Below are 15293 nucleotides of genomic sequence, written 5' to 3' on the forward strand. Positions count from 1 at the left end.
GTTATACTCGGTCCGCTTGGTCTACTCGGTCGAGTGAACGCCTTAGAAACTACGAGGTATTACAATATTCTCTCCTTAAAAAGAACTTCGTCCTTGAAGTTCACCTCACTCTCTCCTTTCCTCAGGTCTCCTCAAGTTTCATCACCGGTTCTCATGCACTCTCTCGTACCTCACATATCTATCAACCGTATACTTTCTCTTATAACATCGCACTTGTCCCAAGGTTCTTTGTTCAAATCTCATTACTTTATCACATTTCGTACTTTCTCTTTCCTTAACTTCGGAATTATTACATCCACTCCCCCTAAAAGAGAACTTCAACCCGAAGTTCAACTACCAAACCTCATAACGTGATCTCATACGCTCATTAGTAAATTCCACAAATAACTATGTTTCAGGTTCAACACTCTCTCTTACCTATTGCAAATCCATTATCAAATCTCATATCGTCTTATGACATTGCTATAATCCCACTCTAGAAGCCTCTTTACGGGCCCCCCCACTTACAAGCCTCCCAAAGGTCAAGTGCCAGGTGAAACCCACGATTCCAATCTATAATCCCATAAATAACTTCTAACTCATGTTGGTCATAAGTATACACATCTATCACGGGGTATAACTCGATTATTATGTCTCTATATCGCGTCAATTCTCGTACTTCCACATGTATGCACATTAGTCACGAATATACGGACTACAAGAAACAATCAATTAATGCAAATTTTCTCGTTATATGACTAAAAAATGCTCAACAATCCCATATCCGGACATCATGCCACGCATATACCGCGTCAAATCCACCACGTGATCACACACGTGTTTCCATATCCGTTCTCATCCATCATCACCCCTTCCGCTTATACGGAAGACCACAATCACTATCATGAAATGACCACTATGTGACACATAACTTGCATTTTCATCTTACTTTTACACAATAAAGTAGAATCACCGCAATTGACGCAAAATCAAACAAGATTATCATATCATTCTTGTCATCCAATTACACATGTCAACTAACAACTTTCAATTATATCACTCAAAAGCCACATTATATGGTCAAATGTAAACAATTCACAAGAGTATCATCTATGTAAGGTTAACATGTTCATCAAAACACAACTCAACTAACATAACCGCAAGATAAGGGTATACACCCAATATTTGGTCTAATACAGACAAAACAGTGGTCAAGGCACACCACTCGGTTGATTGTAGGAGGGCAGAAGGCTCTCATTCCCAAACTCGCTTCCAAGCTTTCCTATTTCATCACACCAATGCTAATAGACGAACTCTTGGCCCTAAGGCCATCATTCTAGCTCCTCAATTGGACACTATAACAAGATCACAATGTACACCGTGAGCGCTTCACTAGACGATTGGGAGGCAACTTTACAAACAACTTCTACACTATCACCGATAGGCCAAAATCTCACCAACTACTCTCACATGTCATGCATGCATACTTAAATTAAACGGTTACCCTATATAACATCAATGATCAACTAGCTTAACAACACAATTTACCGCTCCCCGAAAACCGACTTTCAAAGGACAACCATCAATTACCATATCACACGTGTACACTAACTTTCAAATAGTCTCGTCATTCACTTCTTACTACGGCTTTTACTAGACATCTTGTACCCTCAAATCTCATTGATCACCTCAAATTCCATCTAATAACCTCTTATATTCCTATTTCATAAATTCTTCTTACCATCTTTCAATTCTCATCAATCCTTGAATTCAATTTACATATTCCCACAACTATGAATAACCCAAATTATCACTTTAGTCTACCCTTAGGTATCTCAATTGCTTTCTCACTATTCCACCATTCAAATCTCATTTATTTATCACCCAAATTTCCAAGCCACATACAATGATAATATCTCTTAACATGCAACCCAAACCTCACTCATTATCCATAAGTTCAGCCGATCAACAAACGTTCGACCTAGATCACACGTCACTCATTATCCACAAATTACCTCACACAATCTTCTTACTCACTTCAAGACTCTTTACGCAAGCTAAGTCACCTTCTTGTATTCCCGATTTCCGACATAAATCACATACAAAATCACACCCAACTTCTCCTTTTAATCTACTAAACACACGCATAACTTTGGATCACCAAAATAATAGCTCCTTAATCACAAAACAACACTACTTAGCATGAAAGATTGCTTCTTCAAAAGTCAATAGTCATGTTACGTTCTCATATCTCTACATTTATACTCTACATTGGTAATATATGCATATAAACACCCACTTCCATTCACTATTCCTTTACTCACAATACTTTCATCACTATTTAACCGATTCCAATTTAATCTCTTGTACATCATACATGTAACTCTCTTCTTGGCTCAAATCCACATCCATTGAGCAACTTACCATAACCTATGTCTCCCACTCCTAACTCTCAAGATACTTTATTCACTCATTGCACATTATTAATACCCCCTTTTTCCTTATAAACTCATCGACTCACTCCTATTACACATTATTTCCAACACAACCATATATGTCTACACGGCTTTACTCATCAAGACCATACAATCCAGAAGGTAAACAAGGCATTGACACATATATAAGCAAACAACTTACTATTAACGAAGATTGCAACACTACGAGGCAAGGAAACCATGTTTTAAATATGAAGATTTAAAATTTAATCATATACCCTATGGTATATAAAAAAAACTAGGCAAAATTTTGAGGTAAGATTATCAAATTAAGGGAATACATAGTATCATTAACTAAATTGAGGTCTTCTTACTCAATTAAATCAAGAAAATGTAAAACAAAATTTTTAAATATTAAGACCATACCTAACATCGTTAAATAACATTCCAATCTTTATGACATAACTAGATAAGGACTGGGGTACAAAAATGTATGTCTCCTAGGATATTGCCAACACAATGCAACATCAACAAGGACTAAGCATCAAGAAACATTTAAGTCATATTTGAGTGCAAAATCAAAATCATTCATTTGAGATGGAATTTCTAAGATTTTGGACAAAAAATTTAAAAATGAAATTTCGAATCAAAATAGTACATGTCGTTACTAACAAAGGTAGTGCATAATTAGTCAATTAAACTAAGTTTAAAACACGAAACTCAAAATTTAAGAATGAACATTAAAGTTTCAAAAGTTTTGGAACAAAATTTTCAAATGTACGACAAAGTTGGTAATAACAACCAAACTTTGTTTCTTTTTAAACCATTAACCAAGTAACAAATACAAAATCAAATTATTGACTCAAAAACATATATTTTCGAGTTCATACAGAAAAGGAAAAAAATTTGGGCAAAATTCAATATGAAAATTTCATATTTGACATCATAAATGACGAAAAGGGTGATTAATACCATGAATCAAACAAAATATTCAATTAATTGCTAAAACTTGAAGGAATTGCGTGGATTTAAACGAAATCAAATTGGAGAAATTTAAGAGTGATGAGAAAACCATTTACATTGCTTAATTAACACGAATTAAAAGGATAAAATGGAGTAGAAAGGTTAAGTCCAAGCAACAACCACCCACAATGGAGTTTTAGAAAAACATTTAAAGAGATTTTGGTATTTTTGCTATGAGAAATGAGAAGAAATGCAAGAAACAAGGTAATAATGCAAATCTTGCGAATTTCACAACCCAGAAAATGGTCGAGTGACACTCCACTCGATCGAGTGCCTTCTCCATTTGGTCGAGTGACTCATTTCAAGAAATTTTCAAGTTTCTGGAAATTGGTCCACTCGGTCGAGTGCGACACAGTTCTCAGTAATGACCAATTTTCGTAAAACAGTCATATCTCACTCGTCTCTTGGTCATTTTGGGCGTGTGACCTACCGTTGGAATCGTAAGAGAATAAGATATTACCTCCAATTGAAATCACATCAATATAATGTCTAGATCTCAACTTATGACAGTTTTAAGATGACCCTTCTACAGACGGGCATTATCACAACTCCACTAAGTCTAATATAGGTTATACTCGGTCCGCTTGGTCTACTCGATCGAGTGAAGGCCTTAGAAACTACGAGTTATTACAAGTAGCCGTAGCGAGATCTCGTTAGGACCCATTCTATGGTCAACAATAAGGCCGAGAGGTGGTCATAATACCTAAACAATTGAAAATATTATCTATTTTTAGTTTAGCATGAGCATCTATATATTTGCATGTGTAACCGACTCCCCTAGACTCTTTTATCATATTTAATTTACATCATTTTATTTACAAGTTTATCAAACCATACCACTACGCCAAATAAGACATTCAATAACGGTCAAATAATATAATTATTGTTTTTAAATAGAAACACGGGACCGTTATTGCAACGACGGTTGTTAAATATATACCACGGTTGTACAAATAACACGCGACTGTTATATAACATCAAGAACCGTTATAAAATCTTTTAAAAAACCGTTATTAAATCTTAAGAACGGTTTCAAATCCGTTGTCGTAGTTTACTATTGACAACGTCTTATCGTTCCAAAACCGTTGTTAAATATTATATATGATAACGGTTCATTTCGTTATCTTATTTAATTGAATGTCAAAATTTAACAACGGCTTTATTGTATGCAAAACCGTTGTTACATTCATCTGTTGACAACGGTATGTAACCGTTATCTATTTTTATTGATGAAATTTTGACAACGGTTCTGCTTAAATAAACCGTTGTAAAAGTTTTGAACTCGACAACGATTATCGTTCGTTATCTTATATTTTTGGCGGTTTGAATGGGAGGGAAAATATGTCAACGGTTATTTATCTAAATAAAACACTTGTCAAATAATTGTTTGCAATGGGTTGTTTTTAACCGTTATCGTTTTTAATTTTTTTTTTTTAAATGATTTTAGCTTGTTCTAGCAAATTTCTTTGAAATGCTATTTTTCAAAGGCGTTTGAAAACTCTTGAAATGCTATTTGAAAAATAACATTCCTTCTTCTTTGAAAAATAACATTCAAAGGTATGCAAAGTGCAAAAATTCAATCCTGTATCAAAATATTACACCCTGCGATCAATTAAACCCAGTTTAAAAACAGTAAAAACAGGACGATCAACAGCCAAAACACAATTTCCTCAGAAAAACAAAAGAAACCAATACACAATGGCTCTATATATACACACTCGTACATAAAGCATGAGAAAACTATTGAGACCCCGCTAATGAAACAACATAATTGGCCCACATATTTCTCAACTGGTTTGTGTCCTCTGGCGAATATTCTGGGGCTTTGTTGAGTATTAGTGGAAACTACAATTCAAAATATATATAATCAAAATAGATATAATACATGGAAGTATACAGAATTGAACTCAATTTACGTCTGAAATAGTTTTTAAGTCACACTAACCCGTATCGAAATGGTAGATAGTTTTCTGTTGATAACCTCCCACATGGACTGACAAACGTAAAATGCGCATTGTTTGTCGTCTGGTGCTTTAGGAGACTATATATAAATCACACACAAATCAGCCGAATTAGATAATCAACCTCTCGCAGAAACATTAATTAAATGATACGAGTAATTATTAAGAATACACTTACTAATAACGTGATAAAATTGGGAACAACGTTGCTTTCATATTTCCCAAGTGGACATAATCTTTCTTTTGCTTCAAAAACACTAATTCATAAATATACACACATGCCATTATTATTTGCATATATTTGGCTCAAGTTATATAATAACAAATGACATTATTGAAGGTTGTAAACTTACTCAGTTATCATCCTTACACAACTGTTAGAAGGTTTGCCTTCGCGAGAGTCAATCCAGTACACTATTTTTATTTCCACTTGGATTGCCAGTAGCACCCAATGCTTCCTATTCAATTTGGGACATTGAACTGTTAGTTCATTTACACACATTTAAGCATGTTAATAATAAATTTATAGAACCGTGATTCATTACAATAATCACGTACTATACATATATATTCTCATTGTAGGAGGCAAGCCATAGTTTTTTGGACGACATCAACCAACGAGCGATACTATTGATTTGTTTTTCGTATGAAATTCTGTGCACAGAGAATGCCTTAGGACTCAAGAATCCGTAGGCGTGAATTGGAAACTTCCACTCAACGATCTGATTATTCAGGTACCTATTACGCCACATGGAACGAAAAATGTTATTGTAATTGATAATTTAAACAAACATCATTATTCGTAAATGCAAATGACTAAATAGTTTTATTAATAAAACTTACTTCATCCAAATCAAAATGTGAACAACATCTAAATTGTCAAGGTCGACAAATTCCATCAGTTGCTCGGGTCCAGTACGGCTATATCAGCTACGCCCATAATTTCCTCTTCAATGTTAATCATGACTACATCCCCTCTGTTGGAGTTAGTGTCCTCCACAATAGTGCGTTAACATAATAAATCTCATTAATGGAATATCATCAGATATTTAATTATTTGATCCTCGTCAGTTGATTAACGTAAATCAATAACAGTTGGCTGACTAGAGTTTGACGTTATTGTCGTGAGACGGCGATGATCAACTGACCCCTTTCGGTCACACCTAAAGGAACGAACCCCAATTGATAACTAATTAATTGTATGAGATACAATTTGTTTAGTCCCTTGATTTATAGACTAAGAAATTAGTCGATTATTTTTAGAGAGATTTTGAGTTGCGAACTCGAGGAGCGGTAGTTATTATTTAATTATGCGATAATTAAATAATAAGTTTTGGGAAACGGGTTTTAGTTAATTAACTGTTAATTTACTAAAATTGTACTAATTGATTAATGTGATTAATATTAGTACGTAAATAATATTTGTAGTGGTACACGTATATTTACGGAGTGAATTAGACGAATTAATTATGGAAATATTTAAACATGATACGATGTTTAAAATAAAAATTACACGGATTTGTGGGACAAATATAAGAACCAACATGGACCCGTATATAGTCAAGTGGACCGTGTAAAATAAGAGTAGTGGATAATTACTCACATAATCATTTCACCTTATTTTGTATACTACCATAATTAATCTTATACAACATTTTGCATGTGATGTAAGATAAAAATATAAGACAAAATTCTCCACTAATATTATCCTCCACCCGCCACTTTCCCACTACAACACTCCATATATTGTTCACATTTTTACACTACCTCACTACTTTACTCCACCATTTGCATGTGAACAAAAATTCATCTACCTTCTCTCTAAAATAATAATCCCCTCTACTAAGTTGTTAGTATACATAAATAATATCACTAAGATTAGTTAGTAATATTTCTAATAATAATCAAGGGTACAATATTATAAGTTCTAGTTCATACTTGTTAATATTTTTGGGTTAGTTCTTGGGTGCAACTTGAAGGAGACTTTCTAGTTGAAGGTTTTTCAAGGAGGATCATCCACATCATTTTAGCTCAAGAACAAACTAGTAAGGAGAACTAGTTTGTGCCCATTTTACCATATATTCAATGTAAGGAAATTGTTTTTCCTTATACTTTCTTTTTATGCTTTCATATTAGCATGCATGTTACATAGATCACATAAACACAATTTATGAGATAAATTAATTTTATTAGAGAGTCTAATATGGATCTATGATCTTTCAAGTGGTATCAGAGCTTAGGCTTGTAATTTGCATGTTGATTTTAAGCATTTTAATGAATTATGAGATAATTAGTAAAAACTCAAAAATTGTGTTAGAAGAGGTTTTAGCACGAAAGTTTTGGGACATGCATACCTACTGATCTCAAAAGGTTTGTGGAATTTTTGGTGATTTTTGAAGTTATTTTGCTATTTTTAATGATTTTTGGTAGAAAACCGAGTCAAAATGTCGCATTTTAGTGAAAAATTGACTAAAATTAGTTAAATGTTGATTCGGTGCATGGATTTTTTATGGTAGTTCATGCATGTTTTCTACTGATTGTATGCAAAAATTTGAAGGTTGGTTCGGATTTTTGCATGTTTAATGATTTTTTGAGTAAAAAGTCGATAAAAGTCAAATTAATTAATCATAATTTCGAATTTTTTGATTCTGACCATGATAAATTTATGTACATTTAAAAATATTATTTAAATGTCAAAAGTGATTTTGCATGTGTGTTTTCACTTTGTTTTGATGTTTATTGGTTTTAGTGGTTAGAAACCGATAAATATTGATCTTTTTCTTCACAAAATTTATCCGGAATTTTTGGGCAATTTTTCTGATATTTTGGTGTTCTTGGGAGTGTTCCAGAATACTAAAAATTTTTGTTTCAATTGTTTGGGTAATTTTTCAATTATTTTCGATTTTTACTTAAATATTATAATTTTACCGATTAAATTAGCAAAATATCACCAAATCAAACTAATTATTTGTCATAAAATTAGTGAGGACTAATTTTGAGGTTTAAAACAGTTTGGACAATTATTTTGAACTTAAATGAGATTTAAGAGTTAATTATTGATTTTTACATGTTAAAAATCGATTAAATTCACAAAAACCGAGATGGATACCAATGAATGATAGGTAGGGCGATTTTGGCATCATATTTACAGCATTTTAAGCATATTTATTTAAGTTGAATGAATGATTGTCATTTATTTAAAGTATTTATCTTGTTGTACCTAGTATGGCCTAGTTAATTTTAATCGTTATTACCCGAAATGAATGGGAATATCGATTTGTTTGTAATTAAATACGATCTCGTATCGTCGGTTTGTAATTAATTAATAGTTTTATTTATTTTATTAATTAATGTATAATAGGAATAGCTATGTAATTCATTTGTAATAGTTATTTTACCGGCGTTTCCAAAAGACGAATTACAACGAGACGGAGTCTATTTTTGGAAGGTGTTCCAAATCCCACAAGGAAGAGCCACTCATGGAATGAAGAGGCAAGGGACCAAGGAGTTGGTTTCCGAAATGTAATAGACTAGTTTTTATTAACTAGGTGGCCATACTAGGATTTATTCATATGCTTACATGTTTGCTTGTTTTATTTTCGCGCATGCCGAAATCGCCATTCACATGCATTTTATCTTCGCGATTGTCAATTCACGTCATTTGCATTCGCCGAATTAATTCACTTATAAGGAATTTATGACTAAATTGACAAGATCTCTCACATAACTAAAATTGAGATTAGCCTTACCAATTAGTAACACCTATGAATCTCTTGTTCATTAGAGCCACGCTCGCCCAAGCGGGGTGTTCTCTTTTTACCTCGGGTAAGTAGGGTGGTAAGCGGTTATCACACGCCAAAATTGGTTGGACTCAACGGGATATAAGACGGTCTTGTGTTCCGGGGCTATACATGAATTTGAAGGAAATTCGTCGACCAAGAGTTCTAGAGGTAGAATTAGTCAACGTGACTTACCGAATTTACGCAATTATGGGATGTTTCGCCCAAGCGATGCTCATTTTTGTTTAATATTTGGGTCTTGGAATCATTTATATAATTTAGTAGGAGGTCATTATATAAATGCTAAAACTTGTTGAACATGTTTTCACAAGTATTTTAAAACATTGAATGTTAATTTTTCTATTTTTGTTCTTTAACGTATTTACTATGACATCGCGCACTTCATCCTCTATTTATTATTATACACGTTTCGTTCTTTCATAGGAAGCGGTTTCTTTGAAGGAATTCGGTAGCAATGATTGGTAACATGATTTACTAATTCACCTACATAAGCTTACAACAATTATTGCGATTATTATACAACTTAACATCCATACATATTTAAAAAGGGGTTTTCATGTTGCAAACTCATATTACGAGTTTAAAAGGGAGTCAAATTTTATCAAGAGAGTCTTGATTTCGAAAGTGACACATCCGTCATGATGATGACATATTAGTTACTCAAGAGTAATTTAAATGTTTACGAAAAGAGTTTTCAAAAACACAAATAATACTCCAATATAATACCGTCAAATGGCTCAATTCAATAAAAGCCAAATAGATTGTTTATGCGCTAAAGAATTTAGGCATATGATAACAATTGAACGGTTAGGTAGTCCAATTTCGCAAGAAGTTGAGATTTTGCCACATGTTTCACTCACTTTATAGTAATTCACTCTTACTAGGTGTATATAATATCACAAATGACATGAAGAGAGGTCTTCATGAGATTCATTTTTGCTTGATTGAAGCAAAGAGGAATGTAAAAGTGAGTGGGAGTTAAGAAGAATCAACCCTAGATGTATGCGATAGAACAAAATTGAAAGAGATATCTACTCAATGGATAGGCTAGTTCCACTATCTTGGTATGACATACTAAGTATGGGTCATTTCTTTGTAAAGAAGTTTACATGAATTGACAAAACGTAAGACGTCTAGCATAGGACATTTTTGTATCGAAATGGTGCTAGAGTAGCAATGATTTCGATGAGGACAAATGTACCTAAATTTGGTTTTAAAAGAATGTAATCATCTATGTTTATACATAGAAGGCATCACTCATGTGATTTAAAACAAAAGGTTGTACCTGCTCCTATGATAACTTGGTGGTTGGTTTAGACCATCCAAGTTAGAGGAATTTTACATTCTTCATGAAAACTAAATATTAAAACTATCTTGTAGATTTTAAAGTCTCTAATCTGGTGAACCCTATTGATCAAACATCAAGTAAATTCGTTTCAAACGAGTAAACGAAAAGCACATTGAACAACCATTTGATTGTGAGTCTTATGGTATGTGTGCATGTATTATGTTTTTCTTTTGCAGAAAAGAAACACAATAGTGAGGTGATCGACCATATACATACGAATGTGTAAGGCCGATAGTTGGTAATATACATACTTGGTTACTTTTACCCTAATGTTAAGTAGATATGAAAACCTCATATCTATTTAATAAGACATAAAAGTGATTTTTGAAACGTGGAATATTTTCAAAATGAAGTAGTAAACCAAAAGCACTTCAAGATCAAGATGTTGATCGGAAGTTTCAAAGTATTGACTTTGAAGATCAAATGGGTAATATCAAGTAATGACCTTGATAATCACTAAGAAGATTGTGAACCAGTTCACATAATACCTTCTCCTTGGGACACCATAGAGTATGGTGTAGTCAAGTATATAAACCGAACTTTATGAGATATAGTTTGAGGTTTTTCGCAATTTTGTAAGCTATTTTCTCACTAAAAGTTTAAAACCCGACTATAATAGCCTTAATGACTCCATATGAGATATGGGTAGGGAGGTTCCCTAACTTGTCATTATTATACATTTGGGACCATAAATGTTTATGTTCAGAACCAATTTATGTATTTGTGAGGGTTATCCAAAATTGAACCACTTGGTTTTTACTCCTCCAAAACGAGAACAAAGAGTTTGTGGCTCGTAATGCTGTCTTTCTAGAAAGTTTTTCATTTTCTGGAAGACAGTGTGGGAGAAATTTTGAACTTGCGGAATTCCAAGACCCACAAACTGAGTACAATGCAAGAAGACGTTCTTTATCAAGGCTCAGTGGTGAGTATAATGCAAGAAGACGTTCTTTATTGTGGCTCAGTGGTTATAAGGAGATAATTTTGCGATAATATTGCGTTACTTTTCAAAAGTGACGAATCTTAAACCCACATCAAAGGCTTTTCTATAGTATGAACTCTATGTGATGGCGCGTCACCATGCAATTCGAATTGATCTCCTTGCACACGATGCGATAAGGAAAGAAACACGAGATGTTTTTGAGACTTGACTTAAGGTGAATACTTTGGTTGGTTACCTTGATCTAGTCATAAAGGTTAAATAAGATGTTTAAAATTTGGGCTTGTTATAGAGAGTTTGTGACAACCCAAATGCCTTTATCAATTCGTATGGTCTTAGCAATATAGCCTCTCATGAGGATGAGTTTAGGCAAAAGGATAACGAAACTTTCTCCTTGGGAGAAGTTTCATCAATGCTAAGCATGCTTGAAAGATCCCTTTTGTGATCTATATACGTCAAAGAGTTGGAACTTTGGGTTCAATCATGTAGTCTATCAAACGGTATTACTCGAGTGTCGAGATAACATGATGATACATGGAGTTTAGTGGGAGCTAAAGTGAGTTTCTTAGTCTAAAATATGTGCTTGACATATTATTGACTAGAAATGTAGCTGAGGTGATATTTCTTAGTCTAAAATATGTGTTTGACATATTAGTGACTAGAAATATTCTCGAGTGAATACTTGAGAGTAGCATGGCGCATCTTAAATATCCAGATCTAATGAGATAGATCTCCATGGATATTAGAATTATAGTCAAGAGACTTATGTGATAAATTTCTTGGCTCGTTCAAGTTGTTGAACAATTAATATGATCTCATGTGCTTCCGCTGCAGGATCTATTATATATGCTAAAAGCTTCTCTCATCTGGACTTATCATATTGAGAATATGAGAAGTCATTACCAATCATTTTCTAGTGAGGGTCACTAGATGATTATCAAGAGCATCCTTGAGTACTTGAGAAGCACTGAGGATTTACTCTTGTAGTTTGGAGGAATTTATGAATTTTGTGTAAAAGGATTACACGGAAACATTCCTATGCTTATAAGATGTTATGGGCCTCGTTATGGAATGGTTAGCATGTAAGAGTGTTATGTGCATAAAGAATAATATGTATAAGAAGTTATACATATATCACTACTACAGAAATCATGAAGGACATCGGACTTCTAGACACATGGACATCGGATTATAGGCCGATGTAGAGTTCAGTCCCGTCCATATGGGGTGTAATGGACATGGGACTTTAAACCGATGTCCATTAATATATGCACATCGGATTTTTAAATATATCCGATGTCCATATGAGTAATGAACATCAGATTTTAACATTAATCCGATGTCCATATGTGTAATGTACATCAGATTTTTATAGAAAGCCCATGTCCTTTGAAGCTAGAATTACATCGAACTTTTATAAATCCGCTGTCCTTTATATTGTTTTTTTTTAAAAAAAAAATTTGAAAAGAGCAGGCCAATTCATATTGCATTACACCAATTTGAATGCCAAAACATTAATACAAAACATGCCAACTGCCATTCAACCAAAATGATCGATTTCAATTAATAAAAACCGATCCCAATCAACATACAACGCAACCGTCTCCGTCATCCGAATTCAACAACTAACGAACAACAACAAAGGGCATAACAAATCCCAGCCAACATAACATATGGTCTTGCAGATCATGTAATCAGTTTTTCAAAATGCAACTACCTAATACATTACTACGCTAGCTAGCTATCTACGGCTAGATATTGAGAAAATAGTTCGCCCACAAGTCCCGAACCTCATCTAATTCTTCTTGTGAATATGGCGTGGTGTCTTGAAAAACCTGTAATGCATATTAATGACAATGGGGCGATCGGACATGGCCTCACAAGGGCGACTTCATATAAGCTAATAATAAAGGGCATTCCGAAAAAACCGGAAACATAAATATTTTAAATCTATGAACTCCTACGTTGACAATATAAGATGAGGGCATTCCTGAAAAATGATCTCTCTTCCTTGCTTAAAAAAAAAAAATACAGAAACACATACGTTCAATAAGATACAGCAGACAACAACAATGGAATCAAATCCCTACACTCTTTTGTGATGGTGAGGAGGAAGTTACTACATACCTCTCAGACATTAGAACTTAGAAGAATGTAGAAGATCAATTAAGCTGAGTGTTCCATCAAGGTTCATCATTGTGTCTAATATCAACACTCTGTGAAATGGATTTCTGCAACAAGTTCGATAAAAATAACTTAATTATCTCTCGAGTCTTTGCAAAAATACGGAACAAAAGATAGATTCCCAAGCTTTGCCAGGCTCAAGATGTACCAAACCAAAAATCACATATATCCAGATATATCCAGCGAAGGAACTGTTGAGTGTAGCCTATAAAACAATTTAAGTAGACCAGGCCTGGAGTGTTAGTGTTTGCTTCATTAAGCTTTAGTTAAAGTAAGACTTCTCGTAACATATTGGAAAACTTGAGACGAGGTGGACTGGTATGAAAAATAGACCAACAATTGTATAGGTCACTCACTAATTTTAAAAAAGCTCGTGCAAAGTCGCGTTTTTAACATCTCCCAGACTCACATTGCACCTGAAAAACAACATTTAGAGGAAAAGCATTAATCAAAATACAATTTGTCACTCAAGAAGAAAATCAAAACCCTTAGCTTTCTTATTCTTTGCCGGGAAACAAAAAGCTCTGCAGAGAGGAACTTCTTCGATGTCCAAACAACAAACCACCATGAAAAATACAGGAAAATTCACTTCGGCACATCATATTAGTAGCACCTGATAAGTGGATTTACATTCTAGCTCAAAGAATTAATGAATTACTAGTAGGCGACAGGCGTAGCAATACCTGAAAATAATTATGTGTTTAGGTTTACGGCCCTTGCTCGTCATAAAGAAGTCCTTTAGTAGCTCATTTGAAAAATAGAGAATTCTTTAAAAACATCGCAAAGATATAACCGAATATACCCGATTCGGGTATGATTAAGCTCAACAAAAACAAAATGCGACTAGACAATGCGATGTACTGCAATGATATCAATGCATTAACTAGTTACCTCATGCTACAATCGTCTTCTCCATTCTCCAATGGTTTGAACAATGAATCTATAATCTCAGTTCTTGGAGATTGAGTTCTTAGAGAGACTCTATATCTTGAAATGAGTGGCCATGATAAAGAGCCAACAACCTGTTATTTTAGAAAAGCAGGAAAAGAGGTGTGATCGGGACGGTCACTAGCTGCAATGATATTGTTTTGGGTAATTTTTGATAGTACACCAAAAAATCATACACACATAAACATCATCATTTGGCTCTTATTATCATGAAGATGAAAACATCCACAACAGACCATAGTTACCACTACCAACTAAACCTAATATAAATGTGACACATGAAGCACAATACATGACAGCTATCAATGAATATGCAAGCTCATTTCCTAAAATAAACCACACTTTTCTAGCCTACCATTGCTCTAAATAGCTCTTTGTACTTTTTTGGTCTATCGGCTACTCGGCCAGCTATGTAAGCCGGAAGAAATGAGAACAAATCCATTAGAAGGCTCATAAATAAGTGGAAGGGAATGAGATTGACATAAGGGTACAAAACTTTCTTGTCATGAGCAATAAATCGAAAATTTGACGGATAAAAGAATCCATTATTCATACAAATCACCATAAAGACACTAAATTCTTATAATACAAAAAGTATGACAAAAAGATGTACAAATGTAAGGCATTAGTTCAGTCATTCAAGCTCGAGTTGTGACCTGACTCAAAAGTCAAAACAGC

General features: G+C 33.8%; 1 long non-coding RNA gene across 1 annotated transcript; it reads right to left on the reverse strand.

The window, feature by feature from the left end:
• Positions 1-13022: 13022 nt before the first annotated feature.
• Positions 13023-14050, reverse strand: LOC141656121 (uncharacterized). The gene is made up of 3 exons (XR_012548357.1): positions 14024-14050; positions 13611-13714; positions 13023-13318 (listed from the first exon to the last, which is right to left on the reverse strand). It is a non-coding gene; the product is annotated as an uncharacterized LOC141656121 (long non-coding RNA).
• Between the last annotated feature and the right edge of the window lie 1243 nt (positions 14051-15293).

Source organism: Silene latifolia, chromosome 5, assembly GCF_048544455.1.
Source record: "Silene latifolia isolate original U9 population chromosome 5, ASM4854445v1, whole genome shotgun sequence".
In the NCBI taxonomy this organism is placed as follows: domain Eukaryota; kingdom Viridiplantae; phylum Streptophyta; class Magnoliopsida; order Caryophyllales; family Caryophyllaceae; genus Silene; species Silene latifolia.